The 23,712-nt window shown below is 45.1% G+C and overlaps 1 long non-coding RNA gene across 2 annotated transcripts; it reads left to right on the top strand.

Moving 5' to 3' along the window:
- Nucleotides 1-805: 805 nt before the first annotated feature.
- On the top strand, nucleotides 806-19,043 carry LOC101423130 (uncharacterized). Of its 2 annotated transcripts, XR_009187934.1 has the most exons (4): nucleotides 806-5,378; nucleotides 10,332-10,450; nucleotides 10,630-10,829; nucleotides 18,789-19,043. It is a non-coding gene; the product is annotated as an uncharacterized lncRNA (long non-coding RNA). The 2 variants fall into 2 exon arrangements; XR_001117396.3 differs by lacking the exon at nucleotides 806-5,378 and having other exon boundaries at nucleotides 9,715-10,450.
- The last annotated feature ends 4,669 nt before the right edge of the window (nucleotides 19,044-23,712 follow it).

Here is a 23,712-nt window from a genome sequence, read left to right on the forward strand (position 1 = left end):
AGAGGAAGGCGGCTTTTGGGGAGGGGACCATGGTGGACGGGGGAGAATTTGCGTCTTGATTTTCAATTTGTTATTTTTTTTAAGATTTATTTTATTTTATTTTTTATTTCTCTCTCCTCCCCCCCCAGTTGTCTGCTCTCTGTGTCCATTTGCTGTGTGTTCTTCTGTGACTGCTTCTATCCTTATCAGCGGCACGGGAATCTGTGTTTCTTTTTGTTGTGTCATCTTGTGTCAGCTCTCCGTGTGTGCAGCGCCATTCCTGGGCAGGCTGCACTTTCTTTGGCGCTGGGTGGCTCTCCTTACGGGGCGCACTCCTTACACGTGGGGCTCCCCTATGCGGGGGACACCCCTGTGTGGCGTGGCACTCCTTGCGCCATCAGCACTGCGCATGGGCCAGCTCCACACGGGTCAAGGAGGCCCGGGGTTTGAACCACGGACTTCCAATGTGGTAGGTGGACGCCCTATCCATTGGGCCAAGTCCATTTCCCCTTGATTTTCAATTTGAAAAGCAAGGTCCAGCGTGCAGCATGTGCCAGCTTAGATGGGGCACTGAAACAGGGCTTGAGAGGAAGGTGTGACGTGGGGATTTTTTTTCTCACAGTGTGGCCAGGGTTAAGGGACACGCAGGAGGAAGGGAGCTGAGGCCTGGCCAGGAGTGCTGGGGCGGGGTGGCTCTGACCTGAGGCCTGAACCTGCAGCGCGGGAGCTGTCCCTGGAGTCCAGTGACAGCCTGTGGAAAGAGCTCCTGGCAGGAACTGGCCTCGGTAGTGGGGACGTCGGCCCTGGGACCCCTCAGGTAGGTGGCTGGGGAATAAACACCCCACTCCCATTTGCCTCCCTTCCCTTGATGGTCTGCCTTGAACTGGCCAGGCTCAACCAGAAGGCAGAGGGAAGGGAGCCTCACAAGCTAGCCGCAGAGGTCCGCTGCCCAGGGCCCAGGGCGCGGCAGAGCAAGGGGAGGAATTCTGGAGAAGGAAGTGGAAACTGTCCAGCATGTGACTATTTGTGCGAAAAATGAGGTGGAGAGATTCCTGTCTATCTCTGTATAGATCAGGGAGTATGCTTAGAGATGCACAAATTAATTCTGTAATGATACCCAGTGATAGAAACTTCTGAAAAGGACAAGTGAGGACAAGGCCACCAGTGTTCATTGTGTCACTTTTTTTCTTACTTGAGTTTTACTCTGTGCGTTTATTACCTATTCAATCCATCCACCAATCATTAGCAAGAATTGGTGCTCAAGTTCTTTGGGCTTGGGTTGGAGGCAATACGGGTAAGCATGTTCCCTAGGTTAAACCGATTAGCATTCCTCTCCTGCCCACAGTGATTTGTCCGCATGACCTAGGCTCGACCAATCACAGCCTTCCCTGAGGCTTTTCAGCCTGGAGTTGGGAGGGAGTGGTCCTCTTTTTTTTTTTTTTTTAATCCCCCCCTTGTGACTTTTTTTGCGTGCTGTCTGTTCTCTGTGTCCATTTGCTGTGCACTCTTCTGTGTTTTTTGCTTGTCTCCCTTTTTGGTTGTGTCACCTTGCTGAGTCAGCACTCTGCTGTGCTTGTGGGCTGGGCGGCTCTCTGCAGCGTGCAGGCGAAACTGTCTTCACAAGGAGGCCCCGGGACGCGAACCCAGAGCCTCCCATATGGTAGACGGGAGCCCAGCTGATTGAGCCACAGCCGCTTCCTGGTCCTCTTCTTTTTCCTCTGGTTAAGGTCCGTTAGGTTGTATGTGTAGAGCTGTAGGCAGCCATAATAGTAACCAACATGTACATGATACATGCTATTAATTGAAACCTGTAGGTTACCAATATTCTCCATTTCTCATCTCCCAAGTGATAATTTAATCAAGTTTGACCTAATCCATGCCAGGTACTCAAAGAGAAGGACTCAACAGGCCAAGTACACCAGGAGCTGGCGATCTTGGGGCCATCTTGGAATTCTGCCTGCTTTCCCTACCTTAACTCATGTGACCTTCACACAGCACTCTATCAGGGGTATTATTACGATTAACCCCATACTGTCCAGACAGTGACTGAGGATGAGAGAGGTCAAGCAACTTGCCCATCACCACATGGCGGGGCCCTGGCATCCATGCTCCCTCTACTTTCCCTGTGTCCCGATGGTGGGGAAGGCTATCTGCCTCAAGAGGGGTGACACAGGAGAGGCTGAGCAGCAGGGCCCTGGAGGCATGTGCTTTCCTGGTTCTGGTCCTTTCCAAAGGCAGCACCTTTGGGGAGGATTTGAGGGGGATGGGAGTGAAAAAGAAGTGAGGGAATCTGTGATACTTTGTAATTGGATGGACCCCAGGAAATCATGTCCTTCAGACAAATCCATTCCTGTGTGTGTGTGGGACCTTTTGACTAGGTTACTCCAATAGGGCATGGCCCAGGGTGGATCTTAATCCTCTTACTGGAATCCTTTGTAAGTGGGATGAATACAGAGAGAGGGACCTATAGGAGCTGAGAGAAAGCCAGAGGAAGCCATGCGCTGAAAGCAACGAGACCCGGAAGAGAAGGGAGAGAGCACAGATGCTGTATGTGCCTTGCCATGTGAGAGAGGGGTCCAGGATCGCTGGCAGCTGGTTTTTGGGGAGAAAAGCATCACCTGATGAAACATCCATTTGGACATTTTCATGGCCTCTAAGTTAATAAATTCACATTGTAAAAGCCAGTTCACTTCTGGTATATTGCATTTGGCAGTCTAGCAGACTAAAACAGAAGCTTAACATCTAGATTTCTAGATTGGGGAGAAGATGGGCCTGCTCTAGATAAATTTTCATAAGATTTTCTATGGGTCTCTGTGGTAGGCAGTATTCTAAGATGGTGCCCAAAATTCCTGCCCCTCCCTCCCTTCCAGCAGCATACACATCCTGCATAATCCTTTCTTCCTGAGTGTGTGTAGGACCTGGGAAGATGATGGGATAGTCATTTGCTTGATTATGTTACTAAGGGTCCTGGTAGACTAGACAGTCTTCTGTTGGCATTGAGGAAGGTAGCTGTCCTTGTGGGAAGGCCATGTGACAGGGATCCTCTTGGGGCTGACAGCTAATTCTAACTGACAGTCACCAAAACCGGGGCCTTCAGTCCTATACTTGCAAGGAACCAAATCCTGCTGATGGCCTGAATGTGTTGGAGTTAGACACTGAGCCCAGATGAGGTTGCAGACCTGGCCGGCACCTAGATAAGGTGTCTTAGCCTGGTGGGTGGAGGACTCAGCTGACCCACACTCAGACTCCCGACCCACAGAAACTGTGGAATAATAAAAATAAATACTATCTTAAGCCACTAAGCTGTGGTAATTTGTTATGCTGCCATAGAAAACTAATGCCGCTTCTGACCACAGTTTCTTCCAAATTGTAATTGAATAGGGGCTGCTGAGCTTGAGCCTTGATTTTGCATGTTTTAGGACCCAATATTAAACAGGGCTGTCTATTTTTAAATTGTATTTTGAGATGAGTCACACATTAGTTAAAACTGTGTGAAAGTCTCTAAGGAAATGGAGAGAAGATGAGTAAAAGTTGGTGTCTGATTTTACATAAATGCATCCTAAATGTCCTTGGCAGCTCCATGCTTTGTTCTTCATTGTGCTTCCTTGGAGGCACCAGGAGCCAGCAGCCCCTCTCCTATGACCCTTTCAGGGGTTTTGTGGCAGGGTGCCTACAAGGAGACATTTCCTGTGAACAGACTTCCCTAGCACCCCAGAGTTCATACTTCTGGCACGTTCCACTAACACAGCACCACAGTGACTTTTCTACCACCCAGTAGCCTTCTCTGCACGAGGTTGAGATCCCAGCCCTGGGGAATCTTCCTTAGGTTACGTCATAGTTAGATATGTACCCCCAGAAAAACATGTTCTGAAATCTAATCCACATGGCTCAACTGTAGAGCATTCAGGGTTTGATACCCAGGGCCTCCTGACCTGTGTGGTGAGCTGGCCCAAGTGCAGTGCTGCTGTGCACAAGGAGTGCTGTGCCACACAGGGGTGCTGCCATGTAGGGGAGACCCACATGCAAGGAGTGCACCCCACAAGGAAGAGCCGCCCTGCGCAAAAAAAGCACCACACACACGGAGAGCTGATGCAGCAAGATGACACAGCAAAAAGAGACACAGATTCCCAATGCTGCCTGACAATGCAAATGGACACAGAAGAACACATAGCAAATGGACACAGAGCAGACAATGGGGGGGAAGGGGAGAGAAATAAATAAAAATAAATCTTTAAAGAAAAAGAAATCTAATCCAGTCCTGTGGGTGGGAATCCATTGTAAGTGGGACCTTTTGATAAGGTTCCTTCAGTTAAGGTGTGGCCCAGCCCAATCAGAATGGGTCTTAATTCTATTACTGGAGATGCTGCCATGTGCTTTGCCATGTGACAGAGGATCCAAGAATTGCTGGCAGCCAGCCCCAGAACACCACAGTCTTCAGGAAGAATCACCTTGATGATACCTTGATTTGGACTTTCTTTTAGTCACAAAGCCATAAGCCGATGAATTCCCATAGTTTAAGCCAATCCATTTCATGGTATTTCCTTGAGCAGCCCAGGTTCTCCGTCCCTGTCCTTTGAATAATGGCTGTTCCTTTTATCTTTCTTTAGGGTTCTCTTTGTTTTTATACCTGTTTTTTTGGGGGGGTTCTCTTTGCTAACTCCTCGATTCCTCACCCCCCTGTTATAGTTACTGGTTCTTTTGTTTTTATTTTATTTTTTACAATTTTTAGCAATTTTTTTGACATATAGTCACATACCATACACTCCATTACAGATTCCTTATATTAAGCTTTCCCTGTTCAAATGACTGTGCAATTTCTCTCCCATGGTTGGAATCAAATATATACACTGTTCCTCAGCCAGTGGACTCCATGTGCTAGGTGAGATCTGGGTAGATTACAGACCAAGTGACACAGGGTTCCCACCAAGAGTGAACATGGCAACTGTGGAGAATTGGGCTACCAGGTAAGAGACTCTGTAGTTCTCCAACTGTCTAAGAGTGGGAATGGGAGGACACCAAACCTCCAGTTTCCTCATCTGTAAATCAAAGGCAGTGGGTCTTTTACCCTAAGAGTAAAAACTAAGCTGCTATAACAAGCAGACCCAATCACAGGGAGGCTTAACAAACACAGAGGTTGATTCCCTCTCAAGTGAGAGTCCTGCAGTGAGTGGCCCAAAGTGAGGGGTGGCTCCACTCCAATGGCCATTTAAGTAACCAGGTTGTGACCATCTCATAGCTTCGCCATCGCTGAGGGTGCTGCCGCATCTGCGTAGTTGACTCTGAGCAGGCCGGCATCTCTGGGCTTCAAGTCACCAGATGGTGAAGAGCATGAAGAATCACAAGCTCAATGCCTTAAAGCCATCCTCAGAAGGGGTTCCTGTCCCCTCATTCGCCTCCAGGTGAGGGTAGACTTGGTCACATAAGCATACCTCAGTGCATGGCAGGCTGGGAACTGGCATCCTTAGCTCATCGGCCACGTGCCCAGCCACGACTCATTTCCACCATTGCTGTACCACTCTACCTGCTCCTCCATGCATCAGGGAATGGGATTCCACATAAGCCGCAGCCACCATCACTTAGGTGAAGTGTTGGAGATTTGGACCCGAAGGGTATCGGGAATGAAAAAAAGAGTAAAGGGGGAAGGAACGAGCGAGGGAGCTGGGATCAGGGGGTCTGCAAGTAATAACTCCTCAGACAACTTTATTGTTTACTAGGGGCTCTCTATATACCCCAGTGTACCTGACAACAAGCAGGAACAGGTAGCCTACGTGACAATAAGCAGGAACACGTAGCCTACGTGACAATAAGCAGGAACACGTAGCCTATGTGACATCAAGCAGCATTACCCATAGTCTAAGGAATTTAAAAAAATCTTATCTCAAGGTACAAAAGGTATGTGCTCATCTTTTCTTTCAGCCTTTAACAGCTTTATCCCATTTGCCGGGAACTCTTAATTACTGCATTCCTTAGGTTGCAAGCGTAGCCATGGAGACAGCACTAGCATGGAGACAGCACATCTCTCCTTGTGAGGCCACTGTGCCTCAGTTTCCAACAGTGAAGAATGAAGACATCTTTGTCTGCGTGGGAAATCCATGCCTCATCATTCTGCTTTTGCATTTTAGAATCAACATTCGTATAGCTTGCAAAAAAGTTTTTTTAATGCTGAAAAGTAAGAAGGTGGCAGATGTGACTAACAAAAACAGCCCTTGAGCATCTGCTAGGGAATGCAGTTTTTGTGTTTTTTTTTTTTCCTCCAACGTAACAAATTAGAACCCATCTGGGATTTCAGAAATCTGAGCTAAGATTTCCTGGATCTGTTTGCCTATGGAGCGATGATGAAAAGTGAGGAAAATGACAAATCACTTTTAACAACTTCTTTTGTGCGTATAGCGGAGTAAAGGCTTGAGAATGTTATATTTTTTATTCTGGCATAGGAGGATGATGATGTTTAAGGATGTGATGGTTAGGCTACTGTGTCAACTCGGCCAGGTAATTGTGCCCAGCTGTTTGGTCAAGCAAGCACTGGGCTAACTGTAATCCAAGGGCATTTATGGACTTTGGTCACCATTGACTTTACTGCAGAGGTAAATCATAGATAGCTGGTTATAATTACATCGGTCAGGAAGATTGCCATCAACAATGTGTGACGCTTAACCCAATCAGTTGAATGCCTTAAAAGGGGAAGTGATTCCAGCATTGAGTGAGAATTTCGCAGCTCTTCTTTGGACAGCCAACATCTCCCAGAACTGACAAGAACCTTCATTGGACTTTCTTTTTTTTTTTTTTTAAAGATTTATTTATTTATTTAATCCCCCCCCCCCCCCGCCCCCGGTTGTCTGTTCTCGGTGTCTATTTGCTGCGTCTTGTTTCTTTGTCCGCTTCTGTTGTCGTCAGTGGCACGGGAAGTGTGGGCGGCGCCATTCCTGGGCAGGCCGCTCTTTCTTTTTCACGCTGGGCGGCTCTCCTCACGGGCGCACTCCTTGCGCGTGGGGCTCCCCCACGCGGGGGACATGCCTGCGTGGCACGGCACTCCTTGCGCGCATCAGCACTGCGCATGGGCCAGCTCCACACGGGTCAAGGAGGCCCGGGGTTTGAACAGACGCCCTAACCACTGGGCCAAAGTCCGTTTCCCTTCATTGGACTTTCATTGCAGCCCCTGGTTGCAGCCTGCCTGCGGAACCTGGACTTGTGCATCCCCACGGCTGCGTGAGAGACTCTGATAAAATCTCTTACTGTTGACAGAGAACTCTTGTTGATTCTGTTTCCCTAGAGAACCTGGACTAATACAAAGGACTTAAGGAGCCTGAGGATTAAAATAAAGACCTAAAATAATCGAACACATCTATAATACTTTTTAAGTACCAGACACTGTTCTAAGAGCTTAAAAATGATAGTTCATCTAATCCTCACAAAAGTATTTTGAAGCAAGGACTATTATGCCTATTTTACAGATATGGAAATGGCGACAGAGAGAGGTGAATAATTTCCTCAAAGTAACACAACTGCTAGGTAGCAGAACCAGTATTTGAAGTTAGATAACTGGGTTCCAGGGTCTGTGCTAGGAGCCAGCAAACTTTTCTGAAAAGAGTCAGATAGTAAATCTTGTCAACTTTGTAGGCCACGCAGTGTTGTGGCAACTCAACTCCACTGTTGTAGTGCTAAAGCAGCCCCAGACAGTGGGTAAATGGATGAGTGTTGCTGTGTGCCAGTAAAACTTGATTTATGAACACAAATTTGCATTCCATATAATTTATGCATGTCATGAAATATGACTCTTTCATTTTTTTAAAAGAGGTACTGGAGATTGAACCCAGGACCTTGTACGTGGGAAGCAGGTGCTCAACCACTCGAGTGACATCTGTTCCCCACTCTTTGAATTTTTTTCAACTGTTTGAAAATGTAAAAGCCATTCTTAGCTGATGGGCCCTAGCTTGCATCTATAGTCTACGGATTCCTAAAGATGTTAACGAACATTTCCTGGGCACGGAGTGTGCTGGGTCTTGGGCTAAGCCTCCACATGCCTTAGTCCATGGGTTTGTTACCTTAATCTAAGGGGAAGACCCTATTACTCTAATTCTTGCTTTATAGTAAAGGAAGCAAAGTTTAAAGTAGACTCTAAAATCCAGCCAGGAGGTGGGATGAGGCCAGGCAGCTGGTCAGGGGCAGTGCTGAGACCTGTTACTGGACCTGGAAGGGAGGATTTGGGTTGGCAATTGGGATGGTTTGAAGATGTGGACCCCAGAAAAACATGTTCTTAAGCTTAATCCATTCCTGTGGGCGTGACCCATTGTAATAGGACCTTCTGATGAGGTTTCTTCAGTTAAGGTGTGGCCCAGCCCAGTCAGAATGGGTCTGAATCCTAAGATTACTGGAGTCCTTTATAAGAGAATGCTATTCAGACAGAGGAAGAGAAAGCTGCAAGAGGCATGAAGCTGACAGCAACAGAACCCGGGAGAGAAGGGAGAGACCGGGAGACGCTGCCACGTGGCTTGCCAGGTGACAGCAGCCAAGGACTGCCGGCAGCCTCCCGGAAACGCCAGGCTTGGTGGAGAAACACCACCTGATGATGCCTTGATTCGGACTTTTTCCCAGCTTCAAACCGTGAGCGAACAAATTCCTGTTGTTTAGGCCAACCCATTTCATGGAATTTGAATTTGCTTAAGCGACTTAGGAAACTAAACCAGTAATCAAGACCCTCACAGGATCTGAGAAAAGGGGTGGAAAATTCACTCAGTTCATCTGGGCTTGAGAGGAAAGAGAAGTCATCTGCCATGTAAGCATGGAGGAAGAGGACACTTAGGCCTGAGATTGGCAATGGTTTCCATGGAAAAACTTGGTGTGGAAGGAAGCTCACTGTCCAAGGTGAGCTGCCACTTGTGCCCCTGGCTTTCTTCACACAGGCCTCTCTCGGGCTTGGCCAGATGAAACCTCCCTTTCCTAGGCACAACGGGTGACGTGGGGGGTGGGTGACGATCTCTTTGGGCAGGAGGTGGGGTGAGCAGGACGACCGAGCTCCGTGGGCTTTATGACTTCACCTTGCTGGTCCCCGCGGCGTGTCTTTCCTGGGATGGATCAGCAGGAACCAGAGGAGACCCAAACCTTCCCCAGATGCTCCAGCTGTAGCCCCCCAAGAGTTCCTGCAACCCCTGTGAGCCCCCTCCCTGCCCAACTATTGCTAGGTTTCCAGTACCTAAAAAAAAAAAAAAGGTATTATTTGGAGACAATAAGAATAGCTTTTTTTGTTATCTCAAAAATGAGGAAAGATGATGAAATGATCAATTCCGGACGGAACTCACCATGCAGTGTAAATATAGACAATGATGACGACGACGATTTCACTAATATTAGCCGCCTCCTGTCCTCACAGAGGTGTTTGGAAGACTCATGCCTTGGGCATCATCTTTATTCTAGAACTGTTTCATCACTGATATTGTTACGAATGGCCTTGGTATATCTATTTTAGAGACGGATGCGTTAGGAAGATTTCATAATGACTAAGCCATCAAGGAGTCACTTGGGAATGTGTGATAGCTCTTTCAAGTTTGAGGAGGACCATTGGAATGGGGGTGTGTACAAATATTATTTCCATGTTACTGATGGGGCAGTAGAGAACAATCAAAGACGCTCATGTTCTTAGAGTCAGTGCTAGAGAAACCTTGAGCCCTGCCCCCCAGTTGTGAAGCCTGTCCTCTTCAAGATATCTTTAGAGGATGGGAGGCGTGCCTGGTCTGAACACCCCGCGGTCTTCAGTGAGGGGCTTGTAAACTGCCTTTTGGTCAGGTGAGCTTGGCGGGGCTGCAAACCCATGGAGGAGATGCCAGAGTTGACCCACTGCTTCTCTCCAAGTAGGAGAGAGAAGAGGGCGGGTGGAGGTGGGACCCTTCTGACCCGCATCCCCGGAGCTGATGGAGAGTGGAGGGGCCTGGGACTTTGGCAGGGGCTTGCTCCTAGGAAGAGCTCTGCGCACTCTTTGGAGACACTCATCCTGCCTTGTAAATATTTCCTGGTGGCCGGGAGAGAGGAGGCTGCTTTCCTGAGCCACTGCTCCCCTGTCTCCTCTTGCTGCATGCATGACATGATTTTGCAGTTACAAGCTGGGAATGTCAAAATTTTAAGAAAGCTTGAGGAAAAAAAATCCTCGTTTGAGCATGGTTGGTCTAAAAATAGGAACGCATGTTCTCTCAACTTCCAGAAGAGCAGGTCGCTGAATAAATAGCCGGTAAACACAGGTCGTTATTTCTGTGGGGAGTTTTCTTTCAGTTGTCCCCTGGGGCCACACAAATACAGAAATAGTGATTGATAGCTGGAGTCATTCATTCATTCATTCAAAACCCTCTATTGGACCCCACAAGGCAACAGATGCAGCAGCCAGATTACCAGGAGGTTGGAGGAGCTGGAGCCCAGTCCCTCTGGGCACTGGAGAGCGATGGAGACACAGGCCACCTGACCCTGTCTTCTACTCCAGAAGAGCGTAAGAAGTCCTGGGGGTCGTAGTCTCTGGTGGCCCAATTTGGCTGCGGAACTAAGCCATGCCCTGGAGTGGAGGCTGTGTTTGGGAGAGTGGTGGGAGGGTGGGAGGGGGATAGGGGGGTTCAATATGGGATGGAGGGATCCAGGCGGGAGCCTAACGTCGCCCCCTCGTCCCCCCAGGTACACCCGTGAATGCGAGCCTCATGTTGAGTGTGTCCTCAGACCCCTCTCCTCAAAGCTGGGCCCTCGGGCCAGCAGGCTCCACCTGGTCAGGGAGCTTGTTGGAATCGCAGGGTCTCAGGGCCCCACCCAGAGATCCCGAGTCAGAATCTGCCTTTTAACAGCCTCTCAGGCGGCGTGTGTGCACAGTCACAGCCAAGGTTTGTTCTGGATCTCATCACCGTGATAGACAAGCTCCCCTCTGACCTCCAACTTTTCTCCGCCGTTTAGGGAAGCCTGAGAACCCAGTCCCCCCGAAAACACACCCTTTGAAGTAGAGCCCACTTTTCCTATTTGGCCCAGAGGGAAGTGGGTAGGTATCTTCTTGCCTCTTAGTTCTTCTTCCTTAAAACCCTCGGCTCCCAGAAGCCCCCGCAGTGTCAGGCCTGGGTCTGGTCAAGCTAACAAGTTGGCTTGGTTTTTTGTTTTTTTTTTAAATTTATTTTATTTTTATTATTTTAAAAATTCTTTTATCCCCCCTCTTGCGGCTTTTTGTGTGCTGCCCGCTCTCTGTGTCCATCTGCAGAGCATTCTTCTGTGTCTGTCTTTATTTTTATTGATTTCCCCTCCCCCCCTTGCGGCTTGCTTGCTATCTGCTCTCTGTGTCCGTTCGCTGTGCGTGCTTCAGCGTTTTTTGCTTGTCTCCCTTTTTGTTGAATCACCTTACTGAGGCGGCTCTCTGCGGCGCTTGTGGGCTGGGCGGCTCTCCATGGCGTGTGGGTGAGCCTGCCTTCCCAAGGAGGCCCCGGGACACGAACCCAGGGCCCCCCATATGGTAGAGGGCAACCCAACTGATTGAGCCATGGCCACTTCCCTGTGTTTGTTTTTAATTAGATAAATTGTGAGTTTACAAAACAATTAATTGGGGGGGTGGGGAGTGGGTTATATGGGAACCTCTTATGTTTTTTAATGTAATGCTCTCTGTGATCTATTAACTTTAATAAAAATAAAAATAAAAAACAAACAAAAGAAAAAGAGTTAACACTTAAAAACAAAAAAAAAAACAAAAAAAACCCAAAATAGTTGTGCATGCCATATAGGATTCCCATACATTATCCCACCACCAGCATCATACATTGTTGTGACACATTTGTTATGAATAATGAAAGAACATTGTCATACTCTTGCTATTCATAGCTTATACTAGGTGTATTTTACCCACACAGAGTCCTACACTACCCCTTTTAGGCTCAGTAACATTTATGAACCAGCAGTGTTAGTTATACTCACTTTACTGTGTTACCATCAATTCTATCCCTTTCCAAACATTTACAATCAATCTTACCAACATTCTACATACTTCAGCATCAGCTTCCCCTTCTCAACCCACATTCTGTCTACTATTATGCTAATCTATACTCTAGATATAATAGTGGACAATATCATAGTTCATTGTATTTAGTTCATATCAGTGAGACCATACAATATTTGTCCTTTTGTGTAGTTCATATCAGTGAGACCATACAATATTTGTCCTTTTGTGTCTGGCATATTTCACTCAACAGAATGTCCTAAAGGTTTATCCATGTTGTTATAGGTTTCTCAACTTCCTTTCTTCTTACAGCTGAGTAGGATTCCATCATACGTATATACCACATTTTGTTTACCCATTCATCAGTTGATGGACACTTGGGTTGTTTCCATCTTTTAGCAATTGTGAATAATGCTGCTGTAAACATCGGTGCGCAAATGTTTGTTTGTGTCCTTGCTTTCAGTTCTTCTGGATATATTCCTAGTAGCAGGATTGCAGAATCATGTGGCAGAGCTATATTTAGCTTCCTGAGGAACTGCCAAACTGTCTTCCACAGAGGCTGCACCATTTTACAATCCCACTAACAGTGAAGGAGTGTTCCTATTTCTCCACATCCTCTCCAGCACTTGTAGTTTTCTGTTTTTTTAAATAATGGCCATCCTGTAAGGCATGAAATGGCATCTCATTGTAGTTTTGATTGGCATTTCCCTAATAGCTAGTGATGTTGAACATCTTTTCATGTGCTTTTTTGGCCATCTGTATTTCCTCTTTGGAGAAGTGTCTGTTCAAGTCTTTTGCCCATTTTTCAATTGGGTTGCTTGTCTTAAAAAAAAAAAATCAGTTTATTGATGGATATAAATAGAGCATACAATCCATCCAAAGTGTACAACCAATGGTATTTGATATAATCACATAGTTTCACATTCATCACTTCAATTATTATTAGAGCATTTTCATTATTTCAATACAAATAATAATAATAATTAAAAAAATAAAAATAACTTTATCCCTTAATAATCACCCCTCAATCTCTCTGTTTCTGCTGCTGTGCATAGCTGCTATTCTGTTTCCATCTATCTAATTTATTTGTATTTATGTCTTGTATAGACATAAGTCAAAGAATTTGTAGTCTCTTTTGTCTACTTTCTTCCACTTAGTAGGTCTCTTTTTTTATACTTAATAGATTATTAATATATTATTACACACTACTGTCCATATTTTGCTTTGGTTGAACAATTTTTTACCCATTCTGCTCAGATTAACCCTCAGCTTTCCATTCTCTAACCTCATTCTCAAACAAACAAGCAAACAAACAAAAACCTCATTCTATTTTCGGCGACCTATATTCATTGATGTGGAGGCAGTGGCCACCAGAGGTCATGAAGGGTGGGAGAGGGAAAAATAGGTGTAATATATGGACATTTTAGGGACATTGGAATGGTCCTGAATGACGTTGCAATGACAGATACAGGCCATTATCTATCTTGTCATAACTCGTGTATTAAGTCAGGTAGCTTTGTCACAGATATTTCAAAATTTTCTAAATATAGCTTCATGTAATCTGCTAATCGTGAGAGTTTTACTTCCTCTTTTCCTATATGGATCCCTTTTTTGTTTCTTTTCTAATTGCTCTAGTTAGAACTTCTAGTACAATCTTGAATAACAGCAATGACAGTGGGCATCCTTGTCTTGTTTCTGGTCCTAAGAGGCAAAGCTTTCAACCTTTTCCCATTGAGTACGATGTTGGCTCTGGGTTTTTCATATATATCCTTTACCACATTGAGGAACTTTCCTCCTATTCCTATCTTTTGATCAAGAAAGTGTGTTGAATTTTGTTAAATGCCTTTTCTGCATCCATTGGGGTGATTGTGTGTTTTTTTCTTTCAATTTCTTAATGTGGTGTGTTATGTTAATTGCTTTTCTTGTGTTGAACCACCCTTGCAAATCAGGAATAAATCCTGGTGTATAATTCTTCATATATGCTCTAGAATTCTATTTGCAAGTAATTTTTGAGAAATTTTGCATCTTTGTTCATTAGAGAGATTGGTTTGTAATTTTCTTTCTTTCTAGTTAATTTAATTGGCTTTTGTATTAGGGTGATGCTGGTTTCATAATTTGTGTTGGGTAATTTTCCTTCGTTTTCTACGTTTTGGAAGAGTTTAAAACCGTATTGGTGTTAATTCTTCCCTAAATGCTTTATAGAATATACCTGTAAAGTCATCTGATTCTGGACTTTTCTATGTTGGGAGATTTTTTTTTTTAGGTACTGGAGGCTGGGGATTGAACTTGGGACCTCGTGTGTGGGAAATCAGTAGCCTGTTTTTCCAATTGTTTTGTTTGTTGTTTGTTCTTGCTTTTTATTTTATTTCATTTTTTTTTTTAGGAGGCATAGGGGTCTGAACCCGGCAACTCCTATGTGGGAAGAAAATGCTCAACTATGTAAGCCACATCCACTCTCCTGCTGGGAAATTTTTGATGGTTGATTCAATCTATTTAAATGTGATTGGTTTGTTGAATTATTTTATATCTTATAGAGCCTATGTAGGTTGTTTGTGCATCTCTAGGATTTTGTCCATTTCATCTAGGTTGTCTAATTTGTTGACATACAGTTCCTCATATCATCCTCTTATAATCATTTTTATTTCTGTAAAATCTTTCTGTAATGTTCCCCCTTTCATTCCTGATTTTATTTATTTGCATTCTCTCTTTTTTCTTTGTTTTTCTAGCTAGGGTTTTTGCCAATTTTATTGATCTTCTCAAAGAACCAACTTTTGGTTTTGTGGATTTTCTCTATTGTGTTTTTGTTCTGAATTTCATTTATTTCTGATCTAATCTTTATTTTTTTCTTTCCTTCCATTTGCTCTGGGCTTAGTTTGCTGTTCTTTTTCTAGTTCCTCCAGGTGTTCAGTTAGGTCCCTGATTTTAGCTCTTTCTTCTTTTTTAATATGGGCATTTAGGGCTATAAATTTTCCTCTCAACACTGCCTTTGCTGTATCCCATAAGTTCTGATAAATGTCTTCTTACTTTCTTTCATTTTGAGATATTTACTGATTTCTCTTACAATTTCTTCTTTGACCCACTGATTGTTTAGGAGCGTGTAGTTTAGCCTTCACATACTTGTGAATTTCCCCCTTTCCTACCTATTATTGATTTCAGGCTTCATTCCATTATTATTTGAGAAGGTGCTCTGTATAATTTCAATCTTTTTATATTTATTGAGACCTGCTTTGTGATCCAAGTTGTAGTCTATCCTGGAGAAAGATCCATGAGCACTTGAGAAGAAGGTATAAACTACTGATCTGAGATGCAACATTCTGTATATGTCTATTAGGTCTAGCTCATTCATCATATTGTTCAAGTTCTCTGTTTCTTTGTTGATCTTCTGCCTAGTTGTTCTATCCAATGATGTGAGTGCTGAAGTCTCCAACTATTATCGTAGAAATGTCTATTTCTCCCTCATTTTGCCAGAGTTTGTCTCATATATTTTGGGGCACCCTGGTTAGGTGCATAGATATTTATGACTATTACTTATTCCTGGTGGATTGTTCCTTTTATTAATATATAATGGCCTTTTGCATCTCTTATAACTCTTTCGTATTTAAAGTTTGTTTTGTCTGACATTAGTATTGCTACCCCTGTCTTTCTTGGTTACTGCTTGTGTGGAGTATCTTCTTCCAGCCTTTCACATTCAGCTGATATATGTCCCTATGTTTAAGGTGAGTCTCTTGTAAGCAGCATATGGGTGGCTCATTTTGAAAATTCTGTTCTGGCAGCCTATATCTTTTGATTAGGGAGTTTAGTCCACTCATATTCAGTGATATTACTGTAAATGCATTATTTACTTCTACCATTTTATTCTTTGACTTTCATATGTCATATATTATTTTTGTCTGTCTTTTTACTCTTTTGGTTATCTTTTCTAATAGGCTTGCCTTCTACATTCTCTTCCAAGCCTCTCTCTACTGTCTTTTTCTTTTGGGCCATAAGGGTCCCATTATCATTTCCTGCAATGCTGGATTTTTTTATTTTTTTATTTTTTATTTTTACAAATTCTTTACCTTCTGTTTATTTGTGAATATTTTTAACTCATTTGAATGACAATTTTGCTGGCTAACAATTTTTCTCTTTCAGTACCCTAATCCTATCATATCACTGTTTCTCAACCCCATGGTTTCTGATGAGATATCTGTACTAAATCTTACTGGGCATCCTGAAATGTGATGGTTTGCTTCTCCCTCACTGCTGTCAGGATTTTCTCTTTATCTTTGGCATTTGACATTCTAAATAGTATGTGTCTTGGGGCAGTTCTATTCAGAATTTTTCTTGGACATAGGTATTCATTTCTTTCATGAGAGTTGGGAAATTGCAGCCATTATTTCCTTAAATACTCTTTCTGCCCCTTTTTACATCTCTTCTCCTTCTGGAACTCCCATGACACATGTCATTGTGCTTCATGTTACCATTCAATTGTGTGAGCCCTTGCTCAATGTTGTGTCCATTCTTTTCTCACTCTGTTCTTCTCACTGTTCAATTTCAGTTGTTCGCTTATTCTTTCTTCTGTCATTTCAAGTCTGCTGTTACATGCCACAATTGTGCTTTTTATCTCACCCATTATGTCTCTCATTCCCATAAGCTCTGTTATTTTTCTATTCAGGTTTTCAAATTCTTCTTTATACGTACTCAGTGTCCTCTTAATGTCCTTTATCTCTTTAGCTATATTGCTTTTTTTTTTTTTTTAAGATTTGTTTTATTTTTTTCTCTTCCTTTCCCCTCCATTGTCTGTTCTCTGTGCCCATTTACTGTGTGTTCTTCTGCATCCACTTGCATTATCTGGTGGCACTGGGAAACTGTGTCTCTTTTTTGTTGTGTCATCTTGCTCTATCAGCTCTCTGTGTGAACAGTGCCACTCCTGGGCTGGCTGCACTTTCTCATGTGGGGTGGCTCTCCTTACGGGGCATACTCCTTGTGTGTGCAGCACCCTTATGTGGGGGTGCCCCTGCGTGGCACGGCACTCCTTGTGCACAGCAGTGCTGTGTGTGGGCCAGCTTACCACATGGGTCAGGAGGTCTTGGGGATTGAACACTGGACCCTCCATATGGTAGATGGACACTCTATCAGTTGAGCCACATTGGCTTCCCTGTATTGTTTTTCAACTGACTGATTTGATTTAGGGGATTTTTATGAACTTTATTGATTAGCTCTGTCATCTGGGGTTTTGATATATTTCTTTGCTTGGACCATATCTTCCATTTTCTTAGTATGGTTTGTAAATTTTTGCTGATGTCTAGGCATCCAGTTAATGATGGTGAGTTTACCCTGATGCTCAATTTCACTTTCTTTTGTGGGGTTTAGTGGCAGGATGCTGTGTGTTACTGCCTGTCTTTGATTCTTGGTTCAACCTGTTCTAGCTTTTTAGGATTATCCCTGTTTAGTTGCTCAAATCCAAACTATGGATCCATTAATGAGTTGCAGACATGCTTCCAATGGCCTTGGAGAGGGAGGCTGTAAAGGCATAATAAAGCGTCATTTGATTACTTTTAATTTTCTCACATGCACTTCCTTGGTCCACCAGGGGATGGCACTCTTCAACAGCCCTCTCAGTTCAAACTGTGGTCAGACTGTGTTTGCTGACCACAACCTTACAGAAGATCCTGCCTGGAGGCTATTCAGAGCCTTGCAAATCAATCGTTCTCAGAGGCTGTTCTCCAACCTTTGCCAGCAGACCCCTCCCTTTTCTTGGGCAGGAAATAATTCCATTTCCCTCTGCATTCTCAATAATCAGTTCCAGTCAGTAAGTAGGGTGTTTGAGAGGGTAGGATCTCTTTAATCCCCTGCTGGCTCCCAGAGAAAACAATGGTGTGGCTCCACCTGGTCTGGAAGGGCTCATGGGACACAGCAGACCAAATTAATTGGCCAAAAGCTGAATCAGCCTTAGACTGCATCTCTCTCCCTCCCCTTCCTTGGGGAGGTAGACCCTTGTGGGCCCTTCTGTCCATAGCTGCTGGTCAGAAACTGGAGAATTTAAAGCTGTCTACTCCAATGATGGAGGGATGCGTGACAGCAGCTGCCGCTGCAGCTTTTACTGAGAGTTTTCCCATTGAGAGTCTTTTCCTTTGCCCCTCTCTCTCTGGGTGGTGTCCAGCCTTCCCCTAGTTTTCTAAATCCTAAAAAAGTTTTCAGGCCATTTCTGCCTATCCTCTAGCTGTTTTTCTGGGGGAGAAGCGAGTCCTGAATATGGAGTGAGTCCTCCATATTCTCAGAAGTCTCTCTGGGTTGTTTGTCTTTTTATCATTGAGTTGTATGGTATCTTTATATAACATGGAAATTAAATCCTTATTGGATATGTGGTTTCTAAAATTTTTCTCCCATTGAATAGGCCATGTTTTCACCTTCTTAACAAATTCTTTTGAAGCACAAACGTGTTTTATTTTGAGGCGGTCCCATTTATCTACTTTATTCTTTTATTGCTAATGTTTTAAGTGTAAGGTTTATGAAACTACCACCTACCACAGGATCTTGAAGATGTTTCCCTATATTTTCTTCTAGGAGTATAGGCTTTCGGCCTGCCAGTTTTATGGATGCTGGTAGAAGACCCAAGTTTCCTGGATCAGAGACAAAGGACTTCATTACTCATAGCACCAGACTCATAGATTTCATGTTTCTATTGGTTCCTGTGGTAGTTTGAGGCTCTTATGGACCCCAGAAAAATCATATCCTTAGAGCTGGTCCATTCCTATGGGTGTGAACTTATTATAAGTGTGACCTTTTGATTAGGTTACTTCAGTTAAGGGCCTTTTGATTAGATTAATTTGGTAAGGCATAACCCAGGGTGGATCTTAATCCTCTTACTGGAATCTTTTATAAATAGGATGAATACAGTGAAAGAGACTGAAAAAGGACACCACTGAAGCAGGAAGCTGAAGCAATGAAAGAAGAAAATCCCAGAAGAAAAGGGAGAGACCAGATGATGCTGCCATGTGCCTTGCCATACGATAGAGGAGTCCGGGATTGCCAGCAGCTGGTCTATGGGAAGAAAGCATCACCCCATGATGCCTGGATTTGGACATTTTAAAACCCTCAGAACTGTAAGCTTATAAGTTAATAAATCCCCATTGTAAAAGCCAACCCGTTTCTGGTATATTGCATTTTGGCAGCCCCAGTCCCGCTGGGGCAAAACTGAGGGGCTCAGGTGGATGTTCAAATGCGGTGGGTTTGTGTCACAATTGAGGAAGCTTGAGGTCAGGGAATGCAAATATTTTATAATGGGCAATACACAAGCATAACCACCCCTTGCTCCAGAGGGAAACACTTTCTTTATTATACTGGACAAAAACAAGCTAATCCGCTCCTCTGCAGGGAAACACTTTCTGTCCTCCTCTGAGGCTGTTTTCTGTACTAACACCCTAGAAAATAGGGTCTGAAACACAAGGGCAGGTGGTACCTCTGCTTATACGATGTGCAGAAATGCTAGAGAACCATAGAGACTTGTCTCCCCATGGGTCTTATTTGCTGCTGGCCCTTGTCACCACTGCCTTCAACCAGCTCATTTAGTTTATTCCTTGTCCAGAAATCCTCACTGTGCACCAATTATATACCATGTGCTTTTCTCAGTGCTGGGAACACTGTCACAAACAAGACCACTAAGGTCTCTGTGCTCATGGGGTCTGTGTTGTGATGAGGGAAGACAAAGAAACAAGTAAACATGAGAGATGTAAACTTTTTAGATACTGCTGAGTGGCATGAAGAAAATAGAGCAGGGTGATGAGATAGACATCTATCAGGATACAGTTTATTTTGGGGGCAGGAGGTCAGGGAAGGCCTTGCTGAAGAGGTGATATGTGCATTTTCCTGAAATGTAGGGGTTCTCTCAGTGTGTGCTCTCTGGACCAGTGGCATCAGCATCATCTGGGAACTTGTTAAATTGCAGCCTCACCCAGATCTGCTGAATCAGAAACTCTGGGGATGGGGCCAGAAATCTATGTTTAACATGCTCTACCGGTGATCTGAATGTGCAGGTTGAAAACCACAGGTATCATCCCTTCTCCATACAATAAGTAGCCTTTCTTGCTGAGCTGGCCCCCACTGCCTGCTGCATCCCATCTGCTTTGGTTCCTGCTATCCTAGGCTCCCCCTGCTCTCCTCTGCCTGGTATGCTCCTTTGCTGCTTTCTACCCTTTGGTACCCTTTGGTACTCTTGTACCCTTTGGTTCTTAGCTCAGGCTTTCTCCTAAAGGGGCCTTCCCTGAACCCCCATCTGATGTGGCTTCCTGGGTCACCATCTCTGTCATCACCCTCTGTTTCCTTCGTGTTGTCTGCCATCCGTGTCACTGTCTTACTTACTTCTTGTCTACTGCTTTATCCAGTAGCTTCCACAGGCTTACAACATGGGGACACCCTTGCCTGCCTTGCTCACCACTGTCTCCTGTCTCCAGCACAGGAGTGAGCCCTCAATATTTCTCAATGAACAAATGAATGAGGATGTCACAGTCTTCCCATCATGACCTGTGGCCATCCTTCGAAGTGAGAAGCTTGGGCTCGCACAGTTTCCAGGTGTGCAATGAGCATGTTGCCAGTTAAGAGCTCTCTATGGTGTGGACTAAGTCCAGCCTGTTTTTGTCAATGTATTAGTCAGCCAAAGAGATGATGATGGAAAATACCAGAAACCTGTTGACTTTTATAAAGGGTATTTATTTGGGGTAGAAGCTCACAGTCACAAGGCCATAATGTGTAAGTTACTTCCCTCGCCAAAGTCTGTTGCCATGTGTTGGAGCAAGGATCCAGGTTTCCTCTTCCTCTTAAGGCTCAGGGGGTCCCAGCTTCTTCCAATATTAGCTGTAGACTGTAGTCTCTCTCCCAGGCCTCTTTTCTCTCTGGGCTCAGCTGCTCTGGTCTCTCCACAAGGTCAGCTGTAGACTATCAGGCTCTTTCCCTTCCCAGGACCTCTGCTGTGTCTATGGAGCCACCTCTGTTCCTCTGTGTTCTTCTCCTGCATGTTCTCTTCCTGGGCCTCCAGCTCAAAACTCCACCTTTCTCTTCTACCATGTTGGTTTTTGTCTGCCATGTTGGTTTTGCCATGTCCTAATGATGTGGCCCAATCAAAGCCTTAATCATTATTTAATCAAATAAAAGTAAAATCTCTGAATCAATCCTATCTAGTATGCCCAGAGGAAATGACTAGTTTACAAACATAATCTAGTATCTATTTTTGGAATTCATAAATGATACCGAACTGCAACGGTCAATAAAGTTTTACTGAAGCACAAACTCACTCAATTACTATTGTCTGTGGCTGCTTTCATGCTGCCATAGCTGAGTTCAGTGGTTGTGTCAGAGATGGTGTGGTTTGCAATGAGAAAAAGAATTTTTATCTTTGTGGAAAAAAATTACTGCCCCTCCAGAATCCTCTAAAGAGGCATCCACACTTCTGAGCTGCCTCGGCATGGGCATCACTTTTTATTTACAGCTTTTGCCAGGAGGAACATCTCCACATCACCGCAGGTCCAAATGGCCCCTTCTCAGCAAAACCCACGTCCACCATGAAGCCTTCCCTGGCCTCTGGGTCTGAAGGAGCTGCCAGTTCCTAGATCTCACCCCCACCCTGCTGCCCCCCGAGACTGAGGCTGCTCTTGGTGCAGGCCATCCCGTGAGGACCAGGCACAGAAGCTGGACTGACTCCACCACGCTGGCCTGGCATACAGAGGTGCTCACAGGCTTGGAGAACTTCGACACTGAGTGTATTTCCTTCCCATCAAATCTGGGGAATTCTTCAATGGCAACTGGAGTCCCTGAAATGGGACATCTTCTGATTCGGGGGGACATGGATGCGGATGTAATGGTCCAAGAATGAGACTGGGCTGAGCACCAGGACCTGAGCAGAGCATTAGGGAGGGATGGAGACAGAGGGGTGGCCTGTGGGGCTTGGATCCTGGAGGACAGGGAGGGATGGAGAGGGGGATGTCTTGGTTTCCTGGGGCAGCTGTAACAAAGTATCAAAAACTGGGGGGCAGGAAAGAACAGAAATGTATCATCTCACAGTTCTAGAGGCTGGAAGCCTGAAACAGCATGTGGCAGGAGTCCATCCAGGCCTCTCCCAGGCTCCAGGTGGGTGTCAGCCTTCTGTGGTGCTCCTTGTCTTGTGGAATGGCTCCATTTTTCCTTGCCTTCACATGACTGCCTGCCCTCTGTGTCTGTGTTTCTAACCGTCCATAATTCCCTCTCCTTATCAGAATAATTGGATTTAGGGCCCACCCTAATCCACCATGACCTCATCTTAGCCTAACTCATTAGACCTATCATGAGGTTCTGGTGGTGTTGGTTGGCATCTTTTATGTGAACCCCAGAAAAGTATGTTCTTAAGCTGGGTCCATTCCTGTGGGTGGGGGACCCTTTGACTGGATTGAATGTAGTTGGGGCCTTTGATCAGATTGCTTCAGTGAGGCATGACCCAGCATAGGTCTTGGGCCTCTCACTGAGTCCTTTATAAACGGGAGAAATATGCAGAGACCCAGAGAAAAAGTCCTCAAGAGACAGAAGGACAGGTCCCAGAGGCTGGAGGCTGGAATCAGCAGAGCACAGAGGCATGGAAAGGGACCCCCAAGAGGCCAGGGCCACTGAGCAGCTCAAAACTGAAAGAGACAGGACCGAAGAGGAAGGGAGAGATGAGCAAGGCACCACTTTACCTGCCATGCAAGAGAGGACTCCAGGATTGCCTGCAGCCACAGAAAGACCCAGAAAACCCCAAGAGACTGAGAGAGAGGCCAGAGGCTGGAATCACCAGAGCAGCCTGAAGCTGAAGCAATGAGGTCCAGAGAATTGGGGAAAGATGAGCCATGCACCTGATCACCCTCAACTGAGCTCGAGGAGAAAGTGAGCCTGGAGGGGAAGCAGAGAGCGGCCGCCATTTTGCCTTGCCAGATGGCATGAATCCAGGATGACCAGCAGCTGATCTTTGGTGAGACAGCATACCTGATGATGCCTTGATTTGGATATTTTCACAGCCTCAGAACTGTAAGATCTTACCTTAGTAAATTCCAATTATAAAATTATAAAGCCAACCTATTTCTGCACTGGCAACCTTTAGCAAACTAAAAAACTGATGGACATGAATTTGGGGTGGGGGGGCACTATTCAACTGAGTACAGGGACTAAAGTAGTCAGGTTCCCATTGTCGCAGGTGTCAGAAACCCCGGCTTACCCTGCTGAGCAAAACAGAGCTTATTGGTTCCTGCACCTGAAACACCCAGGAGGTGTCTGGCTTACAAGACAGCTGGATCCAGTCATGCAAGAAAAAAAGAAGCTGGATTCTTCTGCTCTCCATCTCTTGGCAGTGCTTGAGTTTTGGGCTTCATTCTTAAGCAGGCTGTGCGCTGTGGCCAAGCCTGGGAGGTTTAGTGAGCTCAGGAACTTCTCCCTGGCCTGGCCTGAGGGTCCTGCCCACACCACAGCAATCACAACAGCTGTGAGACACTGAGACAGGTGGGGAGGGGGTGCAAACTTCAGCAGGGACCACCTGCCAACTCGCTTCAACATACCACAACCGACGTGGGTGAGAAAGTACTTTTTATGGTGCCTTGAGTTAGACTTGTCATGGCCTTGAAACTACAAGATTTTACTCCAAATAAACGTCCTTTATAAAAGCGAAACCATTTCTGGTACTTTGCATCAACAGCCCTTTGGCAAATGAAAACACCTGGAAAAGACTGGCAGGTCCTATAAAGGCCCAATAGGCACCTGGCAGAGCCCAGCAGGTCCTGGAAAGGCCTAGCAGGTCCTAGAAGAACCCAACAGGCACC

Source organism: Dasypus novemcinctus, chromosome 2 (assembly GCF_030445035.2).
Source record: "Dasypus novemcinctus isolate mDasNov1 chromosome 2, mDasNov1.1.hap2, whole genome shotgun sequence".
Taxonomy (NCBI): domain Eukaryota; kingdom Metazoa; phylum Chordata; class Mammalia; order Cingulata; family Dasypodidae; genus Dasypus; species Dasypus novemcinctus.